This window comes from Choloepus didactylus, chromosome 6 (genome assembly GCF_015220235.1).
Source record: "Choloepus didactylus isolate mChoDid1 chromosome 6, mChoDid1.pri, whole genome shotgun sequence".
Taxonomy (NCBI): Eukaryota; Metazoa; Chordata; class Mammalia; order Pilosa; family Megalonychidae; genus Choloepus; species Choloepus didactylus.
The window spans coordinates 110,651,664-110,678,794 of NC_051312.1; the positions used below are offsets into that span (position 1 = coordinate 110,651,664).

General features: G+C 35.6%; 1 protein-coding gene across 1 annotated transcript in view; it reads left to right on the forward strand.

Moving 5' to 3' along the window:
• The first annotated feature begins 70 nt into the window (after nucleotides 1-70).
• The window catches only part of KDM4D (lysine demethylase 4D), a 37,808-nt gene continuing 10,747 nt past the window's right edge, over nucleotides 71-27,131 (forward strand). Inside the window, exon 1 of the mRNA XM_037841160.1 lies at nucleotides 71-414. The gene's annotated coding sequence lies outside the window, so the exon portion shown is untranslated. The remainder of the gene's footprint in view (nucleotides 415-27,131) is intronic.

Genomic DNA, 27,131 nt, shown 5'->3' on the forward strand with positions numbered 1-27,131 from the left:
GCCAAGGTGGAAGTCGGCGTGACGACAACAAGGGGCGGGGCCGAAACTGCCCAGGGGGCGGGCGTTTGAAATCAGAGCTTTAGAGTAGACCCTAAATATCATTTTATACCTTCAAGAACCAATTACTTAATGTCTCTTCCGTCTATTCCTTCCCCGACCCCCTCCCAGACTCCTTCATTCCGGTACTGCGTGGACGGAAAGCCCCGTGTAGCCGATACCACGTCCCCGACTAGCGGGAGGGAACGTGGAAAAGGATTACACCAAACTGTTTAAACCCAACGGCTCCTGCTTCTTTTCTCCTGAACTAGACCCAACAAGCCTAGAGAGTTGGGCTACGGAAAAGCTAGTGTTTTCATTTAATTGGATGTGAAGAAAGAACAAATATGTACGGGGGCAACCACGATCTTTATAAAGGTACCATTCCTGCAAAAATATTAGACTTCAAGGCAAAGGTTGTATTCGTATTGCTTGTTAAAATTATTTATTTTTAAGGCTAAGTTCTAGTGGGAGGGGAGATGTCAATATTAAAGATTCATTCGTTTATTCCCCGAACATTGAGCTCTTAGAATGGTGGGCCCAACTGCCAGCAGCACGAGATGCAGTTATAAATAAGATGGCTACTCAAGCGTTAGATGAAGTTTAAATAAGACCACCAACAGGAAAAAAAAAAAAAAAAAAAAAAAAAAAAATCAGACATCTCCCCTCTCCCCTCACTGGAAAAAAAAAGCACCCTGAAAGTAGAGATCTTGTTTGCTTAGCTCATCTTGATAGTGCATCACTTAGTCCTTGACGCATAGTAGATACTCACTAACTATTTGTTGAATAAGTGAAAGTGTAACCTCCCCAACTCATTTTCAGATGTAAAGAATTCACAAAACTGAACATTTAAAAGTGGTCCCCCTAAACTCTTTCTTTGGAACTTTTAAACGGAAACAAAAACAAAAACAAAAAACAATGGAATAAAGTCCCTTCCCCCATAATTCCAAGATGTAAATCTTGATATTTTTTATTGAAAGTATTCCTCCTCCACTTTTAAACATTTCAGTAAATGACACTACCATCATACTGATTACTCAAACCAAAATCCCAAGGTTCGTTTTTGAATTCCTTTTCCCTCATGATTCACATCCAGTTCATCTGCAAGTTTTGCTAATTCTGCTTTCAAAATATGCCCTAAATTTGGCCATCACTTTTCATTCCAGTGCCACCACCCTAGTCCAAGCCACCATCATCTTACACTGAGCTAACAATTTTCACTTTTCAGCATCAGTTTGGCAACAATTTAAAAAAATCAGTAATACATCTGGATGGGATGGGGATACGAGGGCGTCCAATCAGATAGCGGGGATGCATTGGCTTCCTGTTTCCCTCACAACAAAAGCCAAGGTCCACATGATGGCCTACAAAGCTCTCCTGATCTAGCCTCTTCCCTACTTTTTTGACCTCATCTCTTGCTCATGCCCCTCTTGGCAACATGCCTTCTGGTATTGCTTGAACACACACAGCAGTTCCTGCCTTAGCACCCCTGCGCTGGGTTTCCCCCACCCGGAACAATCTTGCCCTTCTCATTCAAATCTGATGAGGACTACCTTGACAGCCCTATTTAAAATTGCAACCTTCCTCCCCCTTTCTTTCCCAACACCCTACACTCCATATCTCCCTTAACCTGTTCTACTTTTTTCTTTTGATATAACATGTGTCATCTCCCATGATCCTATGTAGTTTAATTATGTTGACTTACTGCTTTTTCTCTACCTCTCCAATGCACAATATAAATTCTGCAAGGGCATGGATCTTTGTTTTGTTCAGTGATGTAAGCCACGCACCTAAAATAATGCCTGGCACCAACAGACAAAAATAAAATAAAATAAACAGTTTCCAAATGAGTAAATGAATGGATGAATAAGCAAATGAGTTTTAGCAGGAAAAAAATTGCATTCTGATGTAAAAAGTTATTGCTTTTATCTTTTATATTTTGAAGGGGAAAAAAAGTACTTTACCTTCTGCTAGAACGAAATCCTGATGTTGAAAGAAGATACACCAAGACTCAGAAAGATTATCTCCTTTCAGGAGAGAGTCTCTAAATAAAAAATCATGTGATTATGATCAGGCATTATATATACCATCAAAATTTTAATTCAATCAGCCTACCCCTGATCTAATCACAATTCTAATTTTACCTGTCTTCATCTCTTCCAATTGAATCATCTTTCCCAATTTTAGTAAACCCCCTCATTTACAAAGCCACCAGCCCACAAAATGTGAAGTTTTTACTTGAAAATGTTTCTTTGAGTCTTTTAATAAGAAAATAAACAGAAAAAACCAATAGCCACAAGCTTTTAAAAAATTTTTAAAAGCCTTAAAAAATAAAAAGTTCTCGAACTTTGAGAGGTGTTTGTTTCATAATGCCTGTTTCCAAAGTAATATAAATAATGGTAACTGCTTTAAATTTTTAACCTGAAAAATACCTTTTTTTCCCATATAAAAAGCTAACGTTTTAGTCTTTGTTTTAACAAGTGAGAACAGAAAAATAAAGCCTCTACCAACAAAATCCTAATTTTTACATGAAGACATTCCAGAGCCCAGAAAAATTGTTTCCTGAAGACAGCCTCAAAACTAAATGCCACTTGCTGATGGTCCAGGCTAGATTACTAGATAATGTTGTAATTTAGTCATTTCCCACCTAATCTAACCATACGGGCTCCCTCCTTAACTGGCCAGACCATTATTATTAAGGCAATTAAAAACAAAACATAAAAAAACCCAAATCTAAACAACTAACATATAGGAAAGGGATAGAAAAAAACACATCAGGCAAATTCTAAACAAATGAAACCTCTTTGTAGCAGTATAATAAAAAATATTTAAATTGAATAACATTAATAAGGACAAAGAGGGACATCATATTGCATCATGAAGAAAAATCCACTAGGAAAATATGATAATTGTGCACATGTATACAAATAACCACATAGCCTTGAAAAACATGAAGCAAAAAAAAAAAAAAAAAAAAGATTAAAAGGAAAAACGAACAAATCCACAATCATGGTAGGAATTTTTTAAATTTAAATTTCTCAATATTGATACTTCAAGCAGACAAATTAACAACATTGATCTAATATATAAATGTGTATACAAATATGTATATATGATATATGTATATTACATTTGCATAATATATGCATATAAAATCCTGCAACCAATATAAGAGCATACACGTTTTCATAAACATTGAACTTTTACAAAAAATATTTAAATATTAAGCCCTAAAATAAATTTCTAGAAGTACATATATGTGTATTTCTAAAGCATGTTTAGTCTCGCCAATATTATATATGTGTATTCTTTTGTGTTTTGCTTTTTTCCTTCTGCTTAATGTATACTATGTGTAACTTTAGTATACTATATAGAATTTCTATACTATATAGGATTTCATTGTTGTGTATTATAGAATTATACAACCTATAATTTATTTGTTCTGATAATTAAGTTTGCAGTATAGGAGTATTACAAATAATGCTGCTGTGAACATTCTTATAAATGTGCAGAGGTGCCTGTGTGTGCATTTCTCTAGAATATATATATATATATATATATCCTAACACTCCCATCAGCAGGATAAGAGTTCTTGTTCCATAATCTCACCACAGTTGGTGTTGTCCAAATTTTAAATTTTAGCTCATCTGGTGGATATATAGCAATATATCATTGAGGTATTAATTTGTATTTCCTTAATTATTAATAACTTTTTCATAAGTCTATTAACCATTAGGATTTCTTCCTTTAATATCTGTTCCAATCTTTTTGCTGGATTGGCTATCGTTTTCTTACCAATTTCTAGTCATTCTTAATACTCTGGGTACCAGTTCTCTGTCAGTTATTTGTACTGCATATATGCTTTCCCACTTCCTGGTGTCTCTTTTTGGTGTATTTTGATACACAAAAAATCTTTCATTTTAAGATAGTTCGGTTTGTCAGTCTTTTCATTCTTGCTTAGTGCATGGCATTTCTTGATTAAGAAATTCTTGTCTACTTAGAGATAATAATGAACTTCTCAGATAGCTTCTAAAGCTTTTATACTTATGCCTTTTACAATTCCATCAGGAATTCACTTTTGTGCCTTGTATGCTGGAGGGGTCTTGGAATCTGGTAGAGCAAGTCTTCTTACCTTGGCCTTCTTTCTATTCTTGGTCCTTTGCATGTCAATATGAAGTTTAGGATCAGATTGTCAAATTCCACAAAAATAATTTTGGAATTTTCATTGAATCTATAAGTAAACTTAAGGAGAATTGACATTTATACTATATTGAGTTTTCAAATGCAATAACAGGTTATATCTTTCCATTTACTTAGGTTTTCTTTAATTGCCTCTAAATAAAATTATATTATCTTCATAGAAGTCTTGCAAATTTTTGGTAGCTTTAACCTTAGATACAGTGTATTTTTTGATGCTATTGAAAGGGCATCTTTTTTAAAATTTTGATTGTCTAATTGTTTGTTGCTGATATATAGAAATATAATTGATTTTTATATATTACTCTTTTAAATTCAGAGAGCTTGTAAAACGCTCTAATTAAAATAGGTTAATTCATAGATCTTTTGGATTTTTCACATATACAATCATATCATCTGACAATAATGACAACTTTTTTTCCCCCTTTCCTATTCTTCACCCTTCTCTACCCTTTTTTCCCTGTCACCTTCTAGTGGTTAGGACCTCAGGACAATATAGAATGAGTGGTGATCAAGGCACTCTTCTCTTTTTCCTGATCTTGTCACTATTAAATATGATGTTTGATGAAGGTTTTGGGTTAATGTACTTTATCTGATTAAAGATTTCCCTGCTATTTTTAGTTTGCTAAATGGATGGTGAATTTTATCAAAACACTTTTTCTGCATCTAACAAGATGATATATTATGTTCTCCTTTAATCTGTTAATATGTGTTATTACACTAATTTATATTTAAGTTTCAACCAATCTTTTATTCCTGTAATAAACCCAACTTGATCATGATATATATCTTGCTGGAATCAGTTTGCTCAGATTTATTTAGGATTTTTGCATCTATGTCCATAAGTGAGATTGGCCCATTATTTTCCTTTTCATAGAGTCCTTGTTCGAGATTTATATCATAAAATTGGTATCATAAAATGAATTGGGAAGTATTCTTTTTTCTGTTCTTCGGGATATTTGTCCAAGGTTGGAATCATTTCTTTCTTGAATGTTTGGTGAACTCATTGTTGTAGCCATCTGGGCCTGACATTTTCTTTGTGGGAAAAGTTTTGACTTCTGCTGCAGCTTCTTTGATGGTTGTGGCTATACTCAGCCTTCTCATTCTTCTTGTACTTTTTTTAAAGAATTTATTTATTTCATCTGAAATTGAAAATGTATTGGCATAAAGTTGTTCATAATATCTTTATTTACTTTTTATGTCTGCAGCATTTCTAATAATGACCTCGTCATCTCCCCTAATATTGTTTATTGTGCCTTCTATTTTTACCAGAGGTTTGTTTGTTTTATTAGTCTTTTTTAAAAACTAGCTTTTTTGTCTTTGTTCATCCTCTCGCTATATATTGGTTTTCTTTTCTTTTCTTTTTTTTTAATCTTCATTTTATTGAGATATATTCACATACCACACAGTCATACAAAACAAATCGTACATTCGATTGTTCACAGTACCATTACATAGTTGTACATTCATCACCTAAATCAATCCCTGACACCTTCATTAGCACACACACAAAAATAGCAAGAATAATAATTAAAGTGAAAAAGAGCAATTGAAGTAAAAAAGAACACTGGGTACCTTTGTCTGTTTGTTTGTTTGTTTCCTTCCCCTATTTTTCTACTCATCTATCCATAAACTAGACAAAGTGGAGTGTGGTCCTTATGGCTTTCCCAATCCCATTGTCACCCCTCATGAGCTACATTTTTATACAATTGTCTTCGAGATTCATGGGTTTATATTGGTTTTCTAATTTATCAATTTCTGGTCTTATTTTTATTATTCCCTTCCTTTTTTATTATTTCCCTTTTGCTACTTTCTTTGCTGTTCTTTTTGTTTAATTTCCTGAGATAGTTAGCTCATTTAGTTTTCTAGCTCTCTTTCTTTCCTTAAATATTTATTTGTCTATAAATTTTCCCTTTACTACTATTTATTAACATCCCACAAGACTTGAAATATAGTATTTTTATTCTCATTTAGTTTAAAATATTTTCTACTTTCCATTTTTCTTTTCTTCTCCTTCTTTTTTAATGAAGTGGTTATTTGGTGTTTTGAAATTTTACCAAAAAATAGGTTTTTTAAATTTTACACAGAGATTTTCTAGTTATCTTTTACATATTAATTTCTAACTTTATTGTTTTGTGGTCAAGGAAATGTTCTGCATGGTTTCATTGCTTTGTCATTTGTTAAAACTTAACCTTATTGCCACAGCTATATGGTTAATTTTTGTAAAGTTTCCATAGTACTTGAAAAATAATTCAATTCTGCAGTTTGGAAATAAGAATTCTATATATGCCCATTAGGCCAATTTTTAAATTGTATTGTTCAAATATTCCATATGCCCATTGCTTTTTAACTGCTTAATCTATCAGTAGGGACTGGATTTATGCCTGTTAACCCTGTCTGCCTTTCACTCTCAAAAGTATCTCAGATTAGGTGATAAATGATAGGGTGTAACTTAATGTTAAAGTTTAGAGCCATTCTTATTAAAATGTGAAGTGTGCAAAGAATTTCTGCTAACTCGGTCAACCTTCAACATTTTCTAGAAATAGTATCTAGTTATATACATCTTCCTGCCAAGCTCCCAGATAAAAAAGGAACAAGTATAAATATTGTAAAAGAAGAGGTATAATTTTTGTGATTTTTCAGAAAATATGATTATCTACATGAGAACTCTAGAATTTCAATGGTCAGATTAGTAGAACTAATAAGAAATAAGAGGTATAAGGTTTGGAATGGGATATAAGATCAATAAATAGTAAGAAAACTTAGTAGAAAAAAGCTTTCATTCACAATGTAGCCAAAGAATTATGAAGTTCCTAAGAATATGTCTAAGGAAAGAGATATCTTTATGAATAAAATTCTGAAAATATACTGAAGTATATTCAACTAGATCTGAATAAATGGAGAAATATACCAGTTAAAATATAAAGATGCTCCATAGGAAAACTATGTCCACTTCCAATTTTTCTTTAACTTCGCTGCAATTCCAAATCAAATCCCAAAAGGATTTTTATGGAACTTGACAAATTTACTCTAAAATCAGTTGTGAAGACTAACTTTAAAAATCTAGTCAAATTAATTCTGAAAAAGATGAACAGGACATGGGAACTTGCCTTACCAACTATCAATATAAAGTATAAAGCTATGTAGTAGTTAAAACAGTATAGTTTTGGCTCAGAAATGTACAAAAAGATCAGTGGGCTAAAATGGAGAGTTTAGAAAAAAGATCCACGCTTATATGGAAGCCTGGTGTGTGAGAGGATTCCAACTGCATGGGGAAAATGGTAGTAGATAATAGGATTTTCATTAAAAAAAAAAAAAAAAAAAAATCCCTGCCTCTCAACAACATCAAAAATGACAATACAACATTCTAAATGGGTAAAACAAATAACGATGAAAAACAAAGAAATTAAAATAATGAAAAGAAAATGGACCTTAATGACCTCAGGAAGTGATAGACTTTTGAAACAAGATGTAAAGGGATATATTATAATGGAAAAGATTAATAAATTTGATTATATTTAGTTTTTAAAAATATCTAACAAAAGACACCATAAATATAGTTCAATGGAGGTGGTGGGATTGGGATAAACTATTTGCAGCAATACAATATACATAGAATTAGTATCTCAAACATTTAAAGAACTCTTACGTATCAATAGAAAAGAAATGAACAATCTAACTGAATAAGAGCAAAGGATATAACTGGCTATTCATAATAAATCAATTGAAGAGCACTTCACCCCAGCAGGAAAAAGCCCATACCAAAAAATTAGGTAAATAAATAAAATAAAACAAAACAAAAGATAAATTATTTTACCAAATTATCAAAAGTTAAAACATTGACTTTATCAAGTGCATCTGGATGTGTAGAGAAAAATTCTCCTACTCTGTTGGTGGGTGTGTGAATTAGGGTAGCCACTTTACAAAGCATTGCCAATAAAATGCAAAATGTAGTTTCTGTATCACTTAGAAATAATAATTCAAAGTATCTGCCCTAGATAAATTCTCACATATAAGCACAAGGACACTTGTAAAATGTTGTTTAATGCTGTTTAATGCAGCATTGTTTATAATAAGAAACAATATAAATAACCCACTAATAGGGAAACGGATTAATAAATATATTCCTATATATATAGTATATGTGTATCTTGAAATCATAATGTTGAATTAAAAATTGCAAAAATTAGCATACTTAGTATAAAATCATTTATGTAAACTAAAAATAACAGATACACAAAACAATTCTCTGTATCATTAATGGATACACACATACAGTTGAACAGACATCTCTGGATAGAAAATGCACCAAATTCATGACAATTGTTGCTTATGAGGAGGAAGAAGGAGTATGGGATTGAATGTTTGAATCAGAAAAGGATGTCCATTTCATATGAGATATTTATTTCTTTTATTTAAAAGTACTTAAAGGAAGAGCAAGACCCTTAAGGATACCTGCTCTCATGACTTTCATTCAACGTTTTACCAGAGGTTCTAGCCAGGGCAGTAAGGAAAGTAAAAGAAATAAAAAGCATCTAGATTGTATTTGCAGATGAAAGGGTCTTGTACATAGAAAATCCTAAGGAATCTACTAAAAAGGTACTAGAACTAATAAGATCAGCAAAGTTTCAGGATACCAGATCAATATACAAAAATCAATTGATTTCCATACACTAACACTGAATAGTCTGAAAATAAAATTAAGACAATATGATTCACAATAGAATCAAAAAGAATGAAATACTTAGGAATAAATTTAACAAAAGATGTGCAATACTTGTACACTGGAAACCACAAAACATTGTTAAAGAAGATCTAAAGACTTAAGAGTGTTAAGATAGCAAAACTCCCAAATTGATATACAGTCAATGAAATCCCTATAAAAATCTTGCTGGCTTTTTTTCAGAAATGAAAAGTTGATCCTAAAATTCATATGGAAATGAAGAGAAGAACAAGAGAAGAACAAAATTTTGAGGATTCACACTTCTGATTTTAAATTCACTACAAAGCTATAGTAGTTAACATAGTGTGGTACTAGCATAAAGTTAGACATGAAGATCAATGGAATAGAATTGAGAGTCCAAAGTAAGCCCTTACATTTATGGTCAATTGATTTTCCACAAAAGTGTCAAGACAATTCCACAGGGAAAGAACAGTCTCTCCAACAAATGATGCTGGAACATTGCAAAAGGATGAATTTGGATCCCTACCTCATACCACAAACAAAAATTAATCCAAAATTGATCACAGATCTAAATGTAAAAACTAAAGGTATAAAACTCTTAGAAGAAAACATAGGAATACATTTTTATGACCTTGGGCTAGGCAATACTTTCATAAATACACCAGCATGAGTGCAAGTGATGAAACAAAAAATTGATAAATTGGACTTCATCAAAATTAAAAACTTGTGCACTTCAAAAGATATGATCCAAGAAAGTGAAAAGACAACTCACAGACTGGGAGAAAATATTTGCAAATGATATATTCAATAAGGGACTTGAAATCTGAACATATAAAGATCATTTATAGCTTAATAATAAGAAAACAGCTCATTTAAAAAAAAACGGGCAAAGGATTTGAATACAAATTTATGCAAAAAAGGTATGTGAATGGCCAATAAGAATATGAAAAAATACTCAACTTCATTAATCATTAAGAAACTACAAGTCCAAAATCAGTCCACATCCATTAGAATTACTTTAATAAAAAAGACAATAACAATTGTTGGTGAAGATGTTGAGAAATTGGAACCTCATGTATTGCTGTTGGGAATGTAAAATGGTATAGCCACTATGAAAAACAGTTTAGCCATTTCTCAAAACATTGAACGTAGAGTTACCATATGATCCAGGATTTCCAGTCCCAGGTATCTACCCAAGAGCCATTAAAACATATGTTCATCTATATTTGTATACAACTATACATAGCAGCATTATTTGATAGTTGCCAAAAACTGGAAACAACCCAAATGTCCATCAACTGATAAAAGGATAAATAAAATGTGGTATATTCAGACAATAGAATACTATTAGGCCATAAAAAGAAGTGAAATACTGATGCATGCTACAACCTATATGAATCTTAAAAACATTATGCCAAGTGAAAGAAGCCAGACACAAAAGACCACATACTGTATGATTCCATTTATATGAAATATCCAGAAAAGGCACATACATAGAGACAGAAAGTAGATTAGTGATTGCCTGATCTGGGGGTGGGAATGGTGGGTAACTGCAAATGGCCACCAGGTTTTTTTGGGAGTGGGGGGATCAGTGGGTGATGGAAATGTTCTAAAATCAGATTGTGCACAACTCTGTAAATATATAAAAACCACTGTACACTTAAAATGGGTGAAATTTATGTTATGTAAATTATATCTCAGTAAAGTTAAGAAAAAGCAAACATGACAAAAACATTAAGATATCAATTCTGGCTGGTTGGAATACAAGTTTTTGTTATATATTCTCTCTGGTTGCTCTATTTTTAATGTCTCAAAAACAAAAACCCTGACACCATAAATTCCTGGGCCCCAATTTCAAGTGAGAAGGATGTATAAATTTAAAGTCTTTTTATTATACACTTACTTTCAGATACTGATTGATGCCCCATCCCCAAAGGAAATGACTGGATCCCAGCCAGAGAGCTCTCAGGGAGGCCCACCAATCATACATAGGAAGCTTAGCTATGCCTGACTTTAAACATACCGAGAATAACTAAACATATGAGGAAAGCATTCAACATGAACCACATGCACAAAAACATCCTGGAAGGGGGAATTTAGAGGAAGTATATACAATGGTGAGAGCAAATGGAAACTTTTTAAAAATCCCTATAATTAATACTTTTAGAGAAGAGAAAATCTTTAGCCATAAAAAAATATCAGAAGTCTATAATAAAAGGAATATTCAGAGAAAAAAAATAAATTTGGGAAATTAAAAATAATTGAAAGAAAGTTTGAAAAATAAAGTATAACAAAAGAACAAAAAGGTGAAAAATAGGAGACCAAAGATTAAGAAAAGACAATGAGAGGATCAGTCCAAGATGTTTTAATATTAAACTAATTGTATTTCCAGAGAGAGAACTGAAAATGTAGTGAGAAGGAATATATCAACAAAGTGAGGCAAGAAGTTTCATAGTAATGAAGAACTTGAGCTTCTACATTGAAAGGTCTAGCACAGTAGTTTATAAAAAAAGACATAACCAGTCATATCTTACGAAATCTCAGAAAATAAGGAACAAGAGAATATTCTAAAAGTGTCCAGAGAGAAAAAATGGGTTATAAAAAGGATCAGAAAACAGATTGGTTTTGGATTTCTAGAAGCTAGAATTCAATGGAACAAAGTCTTCAAAATCCTGAAAGAAAAGTGTGAAGGTAGAATAAAAACATTTTCAGACATAGGAACTCTGGTAGTCAGCTTTTATATTTGTGGCCACTGAACAACTTTAGAATCCCTTTTTATAATTGGGGAAATCCCCACGTTGTGACTCCTGCCTTGCAAAGGTTGATGCCAGAGCCCAATTATCCAGCATCTGTTGCAGCAAACCACAGGCATATGACCTAGACTTTCCCACGAGACATTTCCATACAAGACATCAATTTGGATAAATGTGAGGAAGTTGATTTTGCACAGAATCTGTTCTTAGAAGAGGGTGGTGAGACAGTGAGCTTCCAGAGGCAGCAGTGGCATAGGTTCTAGTTGGTAATGTCCTTTGCTCAGGGTCTTTGGTGCCTTTGACCAGGGAAGGTGTAGGAATACCTTCATACAGTTTGTTGTATAATTTGGGTATTGTTCCTGGATGTAAAGCCTCCCTGTTCTTTGTTCTCCTGGAGATCTTCAAGCTACTTCATATTCTCTACTAAAGTGCTTTCATGCATGAGTCTCAATGTTTTCCTCTCCTCTATTCTTTCCAAGGAAACTCCTGGAGAATATCCAAAATAAGGGAGTAAACCAAGAAACAAGACTGGAAATGTAGAAATCAGGGGATCTAACAGAGAGAGAAAGGAAACCCGCAGGATGCAGGCTATCTGATAACTCAAAGAGTGGCCATTGTAGATTCAAGCAGCCATATTGACGGTGCCAGGAAGAATATTTCTGAGAAGAGATGTAAAACTGACATATTACCTGTTGTGTTTTATTTATTTGGATGAAATTTACACTTCTAGAAAAGAATTTGGGAGTGAATAAGTATAAAACCAAGCAAATGAAAGATTGAGATGATCATTAACTACAGGATAAATAAAAATTTGTACATGAAAGGTAGTGTGATCACAGTACACTACATGATCCATCTGTGAATAATTTTTATATGGTTAAAAAAATTAACTTTTGATTTAACCAAAAAAGTTGATATAGCTATATGGGGCAATGGAGTAGGGGAAGTCTATATGTGCTGGAGGTGGGCAAAAGAGAAATAAATCAACATCTTTTATAGTATTATTGTTCATGTCTAGAACTGAAAAATCTAGACAAAATAACAGGGAAAAAAAACAGCTAAGTTAAGTAGGAGTGATTGCTTTTGAGGTGGAGGAGGAGGAAGTGTATTGGTCAGGGTTCTCTAGGTGCGTTTTATAGAATCCACTCCTTAAGTCAAAGGGGATTTTAACAAAAATATTGAATAGCTTTCAGTATCTCTGAGAGGGCCCAAGAACCAGGCTTACATGTTATTCAAGAAATGTATTTAAAATTGATTAACAAGACAAAGAAGCATTTGTTAGAAGTTGCCTCAAAACTCACAAGAGTGACTGTGTCCCTTGGAGATACGGAGTTCAGGAGGACTTTAGCTCCTTTTTCTCTCTGCTGCCAGTAATTGCTGTTACTGCCACAGAGAATATGTAATGAAGGAAAATGAATACAGAAGACCCTAATGAGGTTAATAGTCATATGCTCAATTTATTATATATCACAGTGAAATCGTATGGTGACATTTAAGTTGCTGGACTTAAAGGCATTTCCCAAACTTCAGGTTTAATGCCATGGTTGTAATCTATGCTGTTCCTCCTGATGCTTTCCACCTTTTGTATTTCTTTCTTTATATCTACATTCTTTCTAGATATTCCTCATAGGAAGCTCACGCCAAATATTGGCATCTGTAGGCACAAAGAGTACAGGAAAATCAACCTTTAATCTTCCTTTCCCCTGTACCTTATCAAAAAAAGAATGTTGAAGCTTGTGGGCAAATGCAAGGAGATAACTTGGAGAGGGAAGCAACCACATCTCACAGAAGGGATTTGTTACCTTAGATAAGTGCCCATGAGAGGTGAAAGGTAGCTGTCAAGTAAAACTCATTCTGAGGAGCTCCCACCTCAACAGTTTGTATTAAGCACCAAGTGAATGGCACAGGAAAATAGTGCTCATAGTGTAGTGGATAGAATCCCCACCAAGTCTGGGGTTGTTGAGAAGGCTCCTCAGGAGGAAGGCCTCAGATAGGTCTGGCGGGCAGGGGTTATGACTTAGAAAAGAGAAGGGATGGACAAGTAAAGTGAGGAAGAGCATAGAGTCAGGGACAATGACCAGAAGAATTTGGCTGGGGCCAAGAGTTTGTGAGTTTGTTTAAGGAACTACTGAGAGAGACATTTGGGAAAAGCAAAAAAGAGATTGATTGTGGTTTAAACACAAGAATTTGCTTTGCTCCCTTTCCAAACCTCACTAAAGTGATAGTAACAGGATTTTTGCTTTAAGAAATAAACTTAGAAAAACAAAGAGAATGGTAAAGGAGACAAGATAATAGCAACAAAATTTTTCAAGCTGGAAATCTGATGGACAAGTAGAAACTGATATATCAAACCCTAGAAAGTTGAATCCTGAATTGGCAGTGGGAAAGCCAAGAAAACAATGCAACTGTCTCTACAGAACTCAAAAGGTCTAGGATTTCATACCTCTGGAAGCTAAGGAGGATTTGTCTTTCTAAAAAGAAGTTAGAGCCTTGTATCCCTTCCTTCCTCTGAACAGCTGGGTAAACTGCCCCTCTCACCCTGGCAGAAGACTGCTTTCTGGAGTGGGTTAAAGAGATGGTTTCTGGACTGGGAATTTTCAGGAAGAATTGAGAGTGTCATCAGAGAGAGAGAAACAAGTTGATTAAGTGAACTTTCAGGCGTCTTTTACCATTTGGCTCCCAGAAGGTGGGCAGCCAGGACTGTACCTTCTAGGCAAAAGACTGAAGAATCCTTCACTGTTGAATATGACGAGCCCTTGAGATAACTGGATCAGGAGTTCACCCAGGAAAGTCTAGCCAGATCCCCATGCAGGGAAATGTTAAAATCACCAAATCTGCCCATGCAGTTAGTGGTTCCAATCAGGTTTTCGTTTTTTTGTGTGTGTGTGTGTGCTACACTCTTTTATGTGAACCAATTAATAAGAACCACCAGACATTTGAAGAAAGCCTAAATGTGAAAGATAAAAGACCAAAACAGAAGCAACAACAACAGGGGGAAAAGAAAAAAGGAGAAAAGCAATTTTGAAAAAACAGCCCATGCAGGGGGGAAAAATCAACTTCAAAAAGTCGTTAACATTTTAGTATTTTCAGAGAGATAAAAGAATTGCACCCATGTAAGAACACAAGAACAGGACAATAATAATAATCTAAAAAAGAGGAAGCTACACACACACAGTCTAAGGGAGCAGAAATGACCCCATTGGAAATTAAAATTTTGATAAGGGAAGTGAAAAGGACAGTAGAAGGAGGTTTGGAAAATAAGGACGAGGACATTTTTTTCAGAAGATAGAGCATAGTGATAAATGGATAGAAAACTGGTAGAAAAAAAAAAATACAAAAGTTAGTGGTCCAGTCCATGATGTCCAGTAACCAATAACGGGAGTTAATGCATAAGGGAAAAGAACTCAAAGTCATCAAAGAAATAATGTAAAAGAAAAGTTCTAAAACTACAGAACCTGAATTTTGAGATTGATAAAATTTAAGAACACTGTTAAAAAGAAAAGCTCTTATAAACTTTCAGAGAGAGAGAAAAAAATCTTAACAGGTCATATATAAAGGACCAGGAATCAGACTTACATACATCTCACTTCATACCAAGTCCCACAAAACCAAACAAAAAAAGTTAAAACCAAAATCAGAATTAAATTTATAACTTAGAATCATAATTAAAGTTACAGTTAACGCATAAAAAGGAAAAACTAAAATATTTATCAGCCTCTGGATGGGGAAATAATTTTCTAAACACAAAAGACATGAAAGATATTACAAAAGAAAAGATAGATTCAACAACATAAAAATTGAAGTATATGACAAACATTTTTAACGGAAGTAAATTAAAGTAATTTAAAATTAAAGAGATGGCAAACTGGGAGAAAAACTTATCATGTCTAACAAAAGATTTACTACATAAGTAATATATGTAAAATAATCATATAATATGTGAAGTGTTCATATAAATAGATGAGGAAAAAACACAAGGACCCCATTAGAGAAAAAATGGGCAAAGGACATGAACCAATATATATGAGGAAATCCAAGTGTCTAATATTCATGAAAAAAGTCAACCTTAGTGGTAATCCAAGAAATGTAAATTAAAGCCTGAAGTATACTTTTTCACTTACCCAATTAGTAAAGATTTTTTTTTCAAAGTAAAGTTACTCAGGGTTGAAGATGTAAAATGATATATTCTTTCTGGAAAGTTTTGGCAGTATGTATTAAGGATCTTAAAATGTTTAAATCCTACAATTCAGTAATTCCATTTCTAGGTATCTAATCTAAGGAATTTTATTCATTTAACCAAATTTTACTGGCATATTGCTCTAGAAACTAAAATATGGGATAAATGTTAGGTAAAAATGATGATCAATAATTGTGGAAAAGTGGAAACAAAATAATTATTCAATAATGGGGGATAGCTTAGTTACTTATCTACATAAAACATCAAAGCCATAAAATGTTATGGTTATAAATTATTTGCAATGAGTGAGAACATAATTGTGAGATACCACAGAGTGAAGGAAAAGAAAAATCAACAAAGACATCTAAAAGAGCAAATTAGTTTCAGGAGAAAGATGATTAATTTGTACTGAACATATTGACTGTAAGGGGGCACAGTGAGTTATCCAAGAAGAAGCAAAGCAAAAGCTTAGGAGTCAGTATTAGAGAAAGCCATGACAATAAAGATTATCTTCAAAGGGAGAGAGTGCAATATTAATGAAAGGCATATGCATAAACAGGAAATTTAAAGGGAGAAAATAAACAGAAAGTTAAGAGGCCAGAGAATTGAACTTTAAGATAAGTCTGCATTTGTGTGGTAAGAAGAGGAAGTGGAATCAAGGAGAAAGAGAATGAAGACCCAGAGAGTTGAGGAATATCAGAGGAGTTTTAGGAGGAAGGAGGTGTTTCATGATTCAATGTAGAGATGTAAAATGCAACCAGTAGAGCAGCATTTGGGAGACGATTTGATTATTTACAGAGACCAATTTTCAGTAGAGATGTGGGGGCAGAACCAGAAGACAGAAAGAGATGAGGAAATGGGTTTGTGAATGTAGGGTATTTTCATTCATGGTTTTGACATGCTTGGGACTGAAAGGAAGATGAGATAAGGGACAGTAGCTTAAACCAGGAAAGAGAGTGATGACTGATGATTTAAGAAAGACAGAGATGAGATTATTTAAATTGACCATGGACCTAGATCACGGGAGAGGTGTTGATGTAAGGGGTTCAAATAGAGAGATTAGCCTTCCTGTGACACAGAAAGGAGAGCAGGAAGAAAGACTGGGTGTAGGCAAGAGGAGAGAGGCTGCAGTATGTGCCAAATGGCCTCACCTATTTCTTTAATGAAAATGTTTTCAGTGTCTACAATGCAAAAAGTACCAAGATCCTTGGAAAATAATATGATGAATAAGACACAGATGATTGTCTCAAAATACTTTTAAATGGAAGATAAGATGATCACAGAAATAATTCTAAAGGTTGAGAACACAGCTATGGAGTCAGATTAATTTTTCTACACCTTGGTTTCTTTATAAAATGAGACTCATGATAATACCAACTTCATAGACTAGTCATGAGGTTTGAATGAGATACTGTATAGAAAGTACTTAATAAAGGGCTTGGTAAAATGAAGTGTTATAGAAAGATGACTCTTGCTATTCACATTATGTAAGGGAGAAGTGATATGTGCCGAAGGAACTACAGGAGATCAGGGAAGAGATGGTATTTTGTTGGGACAGCAAAGGAAGATCAGGGGTCAAGGACATATACTTAGGAAGGGGTGGAACTTGAGGACTAAGAAGGAAGGGAAATTTTAGAAGAGAGAATGTGGGCAGAGGGAGACAGTTTGAAGTTTAATAGCATAAAATCAAAACTCAGGAAGATTTCACGACATCAACAGATGGACACTCAGTTAAAAGCTGAGTTTAAAAAATGTTTCAAGCTTACATTTCTCTTTTTAGCTTACATTTATTTCCTAGTGTTCTAACACAATTATTTGACCTAATGGAGGACTTTAGCCCATGAGTCAAATACTTGTTCACACTCCATCACCACCCTCATGTTCTCATGTCCTTTCTTTTTTTTTTTTTAACCTAGGATAAATTTAAGATCTATCATTATAATTACTCCAAAATCCCTTCATCTAATATATCAAGACACTTATCCCTCTCTTCCTGAGTCATACGTGCCTGGAAGACTCCTAACAGTGATGGTACCTAACTGTTTGCCTTCTTCATGCCTTTTGAGTGCCCCTTTCTCTATGAGGAATAATTCTGTCATTTTAGATTGGTCCTTGCAGGACTGCCAACATGGGGGATAATACCACAAAGTAACCCAGAATGGGTTAAAGACATACAAGACTGAGGTACATAACACATGAGACCGAGGGGACCTTGGGTCATTTTGGATGGTATAGTCCCCCAGCCATGAGGAGGAAACCATTACTCCCATGGGAAGCTGAACTTGAGCATTTCCCATCCAGCTGGGAGATAGGTCTGGACTAGCCATTGTTCAGGATCCCAAAATGAACATACAGGATCATTTTTGGATAGTCCTGCTCCTTTCATAGTGGTCTATCCCCATGACCCTGGATACTCATTGTGTATATCTGGAATAGGAATAAAGAGATATTTGACTCCCACCCAACTTTGGGGTCCAAATTAATTGGCTTTATCATATCCTCTCAAGGATGAGCCAGACTGTCATCCACTCTTCCCCTCTACATCACTCCCTCCCTCCGCCCCTTGCCATTTATTAGCAGTAAGTTCTCTAGAGACTTAGGACTGTTTCTACCAGGTGTAAAGCTTCCATTTATCTTTTCATGTTAGAGTTGGAAAAGCAGAGGAGTGTACTGATCCTCCTCATCCCACCGCCTGCAGATGCCCAGGTGTCTGAGTCCAGCCAAGACAGAGGTGCCAAGAGCTACTCCTGCTTTCTCCAATGGTCCCTGCCATTAGCATTTGAGTCTGCAGCTAGCATTGATTGAAACACTCTTATAAAAGCCATAAGGAGGGGTCACAGTAAATAAGCCCTTCCTTGGCTATTTTTGCTCCAGACCCATAAGGAAAAAGGGCTTGTGTAGTCAAAGAAGACAAATTATGGCAACCTCCCAGGATGGGGTGAAGTGAAGAATTGGGTCCTAGCCCTAGATTCCTCTTGTCTAAATGGACCCTGAGCAGAGTAGAGGGCCTCTGGCACCAGGATTGGCAGGGACTACCGAAGCTGTGGTGGGTTTCTATAGTTGTGAGAAGTAACAAGCAAACCCACCTTTTGCAGTCTTGTTGGGAAGATTGCAGGGTGAGGGGGATTAAATTCCTCGGTCTCTAATGGAAGGAGGTTCTCCCACCCTAGGAGCTCCTCCTCACCCCATTGCATTTGCAAGGTTTTCTTCTCCTCCCCATGGTTCTTGTGCAGACCTGAATTCTGATAATTGTGCCAGCTTTCCTGTACTATTTTCCCTCCCATTCTGGAAGCTTTCCCAGGGAGATCTTCCTGTACATAAGAGGGCCCCCAAATTTGTATAAGCTGCAACCCCACAAAACTGGGATCTGCTTTTAGTTTCTGGCAAACTTTCAGGGAATTTGCCCCAAACCAGGAAGTCATGAATTTCCCTGAAAATTTTGTAAAATGGCTCCAACGCATTCAGAATCTCCAGGAAGTCTCCTCTGATTTCATGCACCCAGTTTAAGATAGGAGTAGGCATGTGCTCTCTTCTGACAAGTCAGTCTAGGTCATTTATCTTGCAGTAGGGAGCCCTGCACTAACTCCTCCACATAGTCTGCCAGCCAATCAACTCTACCGTTACACGCTATCTTCTAGCAATTCCTCCAGTCGTGGTATCTCTGCCTGTAGAGGGTGCCTGATGCTTTGTCAAATATCTGCCTATATTTTCCCAAATGAACCCTCATGGTTTTTCAGGTGTAAAGCTACTCAAACCACCCCACTGTTAATCCTGAGGTGGCTAACCTTTGTCCTTTTTCCCTCCTCCCAGTCCTTCTGGTTTAAAGGACTCCTAGACCACAGAGGAATCAATTACAGGTAGTTTTTTTTCCTCGAAGAGGCGTGGCTCCAGCTGCAATTTGCCACCTTCCACTCTGGGCTGTCCTCTCACGGTGAAGCCACTGACCCCAAGACTCCTGAGTTCCTGGCTTCCATGGTTTGCAGGCATACAGTGCACCCCCTGAACCACTGGCCCTTCTCATGGCCAGGTGTGGTCTGTCCTTTCAGGGGTATGATGACCTCTGGACCCACAGATCACAGGTCCAATCACCACTGCTGCCAACTACCTCAGGCAGTTATTTCAGACCTCCAGGTTGGTTCAGCCCCTTCTGATTACTGACTCTCCCAGTGACCTGACTTCCACTCAGGAGGGTTGTCTCCCATCCTTAGGGGAACCCAGTTTAACCTTTCTGCTGTACCAAAAGTTTTTAACTAAGAGTCAGTAGGCTGTACCCTGTTATGACTTTGTTGGTGCAGGGAGAAGGAGGAAGGGAACAGGCACAGGGATGCACAAGGCCCCCCCATCATCCCAAAGAGAGTCAGGCCAGGGTTCAGGAATTTGGGACACAGTGTGTAAATTCCTTTCCAGTGAAGGGCCCCCAGCTTGGCACAAAATAATAAGAACATTATGATAGACTTCAAAAACAGATGTATTGTTCAGGAATGCAGCATGGATATTAAAAATGTAAAGAAAAGTAGGAAAATTATTTACCATAAAAGTCAGGATAGTGGTTAGCTCTGGGGAGGGACAGAAGAATGATGAGGGAGGAGCACATAGCAGGCTTCTGGGTTGGTGGAAATATTTCATTTCTTAATCTGGGTGGATGGTTCAGGTGTATTTCCTGTAAAAATACTGAATTATAAATGTTTTATGTCCTTCTCTGTATGTATACCTCACACATGTATGCTAAAAGGTTTTTTAAAAGACCATTGTACTCTTGAAAAAGAAATTACTTGGCATGAAGTTATCACCGTATTATCTTGTGATTTTTATAATTTTGATTGCAATTCTTTTATTTGTACCTTTCCAGTTTTTTTCTCCCTGATCAGTATTGTCTCTGCTTTATATTTTTTCCTTAGAAGTATCGTCCTTTTCTTAAAAAGTCTTTAAAAGTATCAGAATCTGGTTTAACTACATACCTCTATAATTTTATATGTTTATTTTCTCCTTTAAGGATTTTTTTCCTTTATCATTATTGATAGCTTACCTTTACCTTCTTTTGCTTAATTTCGTTTTTCTTTCTCTGACTGCTAGACTTAAACACAAAATTTTAATAATGAACTATTAAAAATGAGGTTGCTCACATCCCAAAGTAATTTTGGCAGAGAATAAAAATATATATGCCGGGGCCCCCTGAGGAGCTAGGGGAAAATGCGGAAGTGTTGGGCTTCCTCACCTGGATTGTGGCTGATGTTCTCACAAACGTTGAGAACTGACCGCTTGGTATGCCGAGCCCTCTATCTTGCGGCTTGCCCTTATGAAGCTTGTTGCTGCAAAGGAGAAGCTAAACCTGCTTATAATTTTGCCTAAGAGTCTCCCCCTGAGTGCCTCTGTGTTGCTCAGATGTGGCCCTCTCTCTCTAGCTAAGCCAATTCGGCAAGTGATCTCACTGCCCCCCCTCACCCCCTACGTGGGACCTGACTCCCAGGGGTGTAAATCTCCCTGGCAATGCAGGATATGACTCCCGGGGATGAATCTGGACCTGGCATTGTGGGATTGAGAACATCTTGACTAAAAGGGGGGATGCGAAATGAAACGCAATAAAGCTTCAGTGGCTGAGAGATTTCAAGTGGAGTCAAGAGATCATTCTGGTGGACATTCTTATTGCACCATATAGATAACACTTTTTAGGTTTTAATGTATTGCAATAGCTAGAAGTAAATACCTGAAGCTATCAAACTCCAACCAGTAGCCTTGACTCCTGAAGATGACTGTATAACAATGTAGCTTACAAGGGGTGGCAGTGTGGATCGCACTCCCTTTATCCAGTGTATGGATGGATGAGTAGAAAAATGGAGACAAAAACTAAATGAAAAATATGGTGGGCTGGGGGGGTGATTTGGATGTTCTTTTTTACTTTTATTTTTTATTCTTATTCTGATTCTTTCTGGTGTAAGGAAAATGTTCAAAAATAGATTGGGGTGATGAATGCATAACTATATGATTGTATTGTGAACAGTTGATTGTACACCATAGATGATTGTATGGTATGTGAATATATTTCAATAAAACTGAATTTAATTGAAAAAATGAAGTTGCTAATTTCTAAAGGAATGGGTTGGGAGTGTCTTTGTATTTTTAATTTTCAACATGATAGCCTTGTAGTGAAAGTTTCTGCTCCATCTGACAGTGATGGTGGGGATTTTGTTGAGTTTATTTAAGGCCCTGTATTTGATAATTTTTGCAGGATTTTATGTATGTAATATTACTTCAAATTATTTATTGTGTTGTTTAAACCTTTTATAGCCTTTCAAATGTTTTTATCTGTTCCATTTATTAGTTTTTGAGAGGTTGGTATTAAAAAATATCTCCTACAATGATTAGGAATTTGTTCATTTTTCCTTCATTTTCTCATTTTTTTATGCTTTCTATTTCTAGGCTATGTGGCTAGGAAAGAGAAGTTCAGAGTGTGTATTTTCCTGGTAATGCTATCTTTCTGATACTGGAAAATCTTTTTTTCCTTAGTAGTATCAAATTAATGATACTTTTGATATTGATATTTATCAGTACTCTTTAATTTGGTATTTGCTTTCTATGTCTTTTCCATCTTTTAGTTTCAAACTTTGTAGTTTTTTTTTAAGGTTTTGTTTTTGGTTTTATTGTTGTTGGTGGTTGTTATTGTCATTTGAATGACTTGCATATCACAGCCTGATTTGCTAGGGAGATAACCATGTGAAAGCATTTAAGGTGGAGCTCATTAAACTAGAAAATTATCCGGTTATAAAGCTTGGACCATGAGCACATGGGGTCTTATTTTGATGTTGTATATGGAGAAAAGACATCTCTCTGGGACCTGTGATGTCTTCATTTGGAATCAGGATTTTGGTTAGCAGAAGGTAAATTATTTTATTTTCTTTTTCCGGGTTTTTTTTTTCTTTTCTTTTTTTTTTTTTTTTTTTTGCTTAAAACATGAAAATCTTATTCCTGTTAGCACTGTAAAAGGCTGCTGAAATATATTATTAATCATTTCTTAAAAAATGATATGTGGTATAGTGTAGGTATATATTATGTATATTTTTAACTTTGGAAACTGGGGCTTTGTGAGATCACCATTTCTTTGAGTTTACAATTTTTTTTAAATATGATTTCAGACTTGTTAAGAATTGGCAGGCATTTTCCCTCTTATGTTTTCTTATAAGAAATCTCAGAAGAGTAGTCAAGCAAAATAATTGTCTTTTGTAGGTTGGTATCTTTGAAAAATGAGGCTGTTTATTAGAATGGGGAAGGGCAGCGATTTTGTTAGAAGTGACTGGATAGCTGATAGGATTCAGTTGTGATTGGACTAGGGCGGAGGGAACTGGGGTGGGTGGGGCTGATTTGATTAGAATTGAAGACACACATGGAGGTGACCAAAAGTCCATGTTTTATTTAGAGGCTTCTCCTGAGACAAAATTAGCTCTCTGGGTCCTGGAGGGTCTTAATTTGAAATTAGGCTTTTAGATTCAAGAGAATAAATTATTTTTTATTCTGTTCTTTTTATCTTGTTGGAAGTGTAACTAGAGTAAACGGTAGTTTTCACATTAGGATTTTTTTTCCCAATTAAATTCAGTGCAAACTAGACAAAGTCCCTGACCTCAGGGAACATAAATTGTTGGGGGCATAAGGGGCTGATAACATTGGCAATCTACTTTTAAACATGGTATAGTCCTTTTAAATTATATCGGTAATTTATAGGGAAAAAAACAAATAATAACTGAAAGTAGAAAATAAAATTGTCCCAAGTGAGTGATATTTGTATAATGTAAATGTCAGATGTGTCTAATAATTCATTTGCTCAACAAATAATAATTGTGCATTCCTTGTTGCCAGATACTATTCAAGGTACTTGGGACACATCAATGGGAGGAAAAAAAAAAACAGAAAACATATTCCTGCCCTTGTAGAGCTTACACTGTAAATTTTAGGGTACTTGGAAAAAAGAAAAGTAGGTCAGTGTAAGGAGGATTCAGAATGAAGAGTGGAGGGGGAGGAAGGTTGCAAGTTACAAAAACATCATCAGAAAGACCTCACTGAGGTGATAACTGAGCTGAGACTTGAAGGAGGTCAGAGAGTTGCCAGTGAGCGAAGTTCCTAAGACAGGAACGTGCCACCTGACTCGTGAGAAACAAACAGGGAGTAGAGAAGGGCTACGGTCAGGAGGAAGGGTTGACCAGATCATCTAGGGACTTTTAGGACATGTTAAGAATTTTAAGTGGGTTGGAATAGGCATGCAGGAAGTTTTAGGTGAGAGGAGGGTGAAATAGAATTTTTGGAGAGTGGAAAAACTAAGAAATCCAGGGAGTATGATAGGATTAGCAAACAGTATTATGGGGACCACTTGAGATTTGTGTTATGAAATGAAAGTGAAAACACCAAGCAGAGTTGGGAGCCTTTTGCCAGCAGGTTCAGCTGCAATGGCAGCAGGAAGAAATATGTGGAATTTTCTTTTTGTATAAAATAGGGCGGGGGTGGGTGGGTACTGACTGTCTCTCCAAGTCAGGGTTTCTCAGCCTCAGCACTGTTGACATTTTGGGTCAGATAACTTGTTGTGGGGGTCTGTTCTGTGCTTCGTAGGATGTTTAACAGTATCCCTGGTGTCAGCCCAATTGATGCTAGTAGCCCCCCACACCTAGTTGTGACAACCAAAATGGCTCCAGACATGGTTAAATGCCCTGGGGGTGGGGGGAGGAGGAATTACCCCTAGTTGAGACACAATGCTCTAAGTTTAAAAACTGCTTTTAATTTTTGAATTGGTGTTTTAGATTTGTTTGAGGAAGGCTTTTTGCTAAAATTTCAAAGAAAGATTTACACTAAAACATGAAATTTTATGAGTAGTTTACACTGAAAACTGGGGACTGGAAGATAATGGGGTTTCTGAGGTGTTTTCTCCCTTTAATTGTTTATTTCAGAAAAGAGAAAAGCTGTGATAATAGGCCAAAAATGTAACACACATCCAGAATCCCACTACCCAAATATAGCATTTGATAATTTTTTTTTCATATTTGTTGCATGTATTTTTATTCAATTAGAATTGTATTCAATTATTTTTATAAAATAAAACATTAAAGATAAAGGTATAATCCCTCATTTAAGAAACTCATCCATATCCTGAATGCATACAGACATTCTTCTCCATTATCCCTTATTCTGGGTATTTTTGGGTGGGGTGAGGGAGAGGTGCCCCCTCCCACCCAGAAAAAAATAACTTGTCCCAGCCTCATTTTTGTGTTTGTTTTTTTTTGTTTCTTTGTTTTTTGTTTTCTTTGTTATATATCCCAGCCTCATTTTTGAATAATTTATTTTCCTCCCTCTGATATGGGATTTCACCTCTGCAAAAAAGCAAGTACTTTTAAGCAGAGGCCTGTTTCTCAGCTATTTTGTTCTATTGATAAATATTTTGGCATCATTATCACACTTTAATTTCTATAATATATAACATATTTGATATCTAGTAGAGTAAGACCTCTTGCCTCTTTATTCTTCTTTTTCATAATTGTATTTACTATTTTTAAATTTTTATTAGTAAACACTAATTTTAGAATCATGTTATCTAGTTCATATTTGGATTTAAATTACATTGAATTTAAAAATGAATTAATGGGTGAAATAGGGTAGGAATAACAGACAATATGAATGTACATCTTCTCAATCATTAACATGGAATATTTCTCTATTCATTCAGGTCTTCTGTTTATCTCATAAAAGTTTTAGAATTTTCTCCATTAAAGTCTCGTGGATCATTTTAAAGTTCTGTTCCTAGGTACCTTATAAGGTTGTCTTAAAAAGAAAATAAGAAATTTTGCTATTCTATTTTGTAATGATTTTTATTGGTGTATAGGAATGCCATACATTTTTTTTTTAATCTTCATTTTATTGAGATATATTCACATACCACGCAGTCATACAAAACAAATCGTACTTTCGATTGTTTACAGTACCATTACATAGTGGTACATTCATCACCCAAATCAATCCCTGACACCTTCATTAGCACACACACAAAAATAACAAGAATAATAATTAGAGTGAAAAAGAGCAATTGAAGTAAAAAAGAACACTGGGTACCTTTGTCTGTTTGTTTCCTTCCCCTATTTTTCTACTCATCCATCCATAAACTAGACAAAGTGGAGCGTGGTCTTTATGGCTTTCCCAATCCCATTGTCACCCCTCATAAGCTACATTTTTATACAACTGTCTTCGAGATTCATGGGTTCTGGGTTGTAGTTTGATAGTTTCAGTTATCCACCACCAGCTACCCCAATTCTTTAGAACCTAAAAAGGGTTGTCTAAAGTGTGCATAAGAGTGCCTACCAGAGTGACCTCTTGGCTCCTTTTGGAATCTCTCTGCCACTGAAGCTTATTTCATTTCCTTTCACATCCCCCTTTTGGTCAAGAAGATGTTCTCCGTCCCACGATGCCAGGTCTACATTCCTCCCCGGGAGTCATATTCCACGTTGCCAGGGAGATTCACTCCCCTGGGTGTCTGATCCCACGTAGGGGGGAGGGCAGTGATTTCACCTTTCAAGTTGGCTTAGCTAGAGAGACAGGGCCACATCTGAGCAACAAAGAGGCATTCGGGAGGAGGCTCTTAGGCACAACCATAGGGAGGCCTAGCCTCTCCTTTGCAGCAACCGTCTTCCCAAGGGTAAAACCTGTGGTAGAGGGCTCAACCCATCAAACCACCAGTCCCCTATGTCTGTGGTCATGTTAGCAACCATGGAGGTGGGGTAGGCAAATACCCCTGCATTCTCCACAGGCTCCTCAAGGGGGCACTACATCTTTTTTTTTCCCTTGTTTTTCTTTTTTTTTTTTTTTTTTTAACTTTCCCTCCTTTTTTAAATCAACTGTATGAAAAAAAAGTTAAAAAGAAAACAAACATACAATAAAAGAATATTTCAAAGAGACCATAACAAGGGAGTAAGAAAAAGACAACTAACCTAAGATAACTGCTTAACTTCCAACATGTTCCTACTTTATCCCAAGAAAATTACCTAATATAGCAACATTTCTCTGAACTTGCTCCTACTATATCCATCAGAAATTCACAGACCATAGTCATTCCTGGGCATCCCCAGAACGTTAAATAGCTTATCTGTTCTTCTTGGATTATTGTTCCCCCTTCCTTAATTGCTCTCTATTGCTAGTTCCCCTACATTCTACATTATAAAACATTTGTTTTACATTTTTCAAAGTTCACATTAGTGGTAGCATATAATATTTCTCTTTTTGTGCCTGGCTTATTTCGCTCAGCATTATGTCTTCAAGG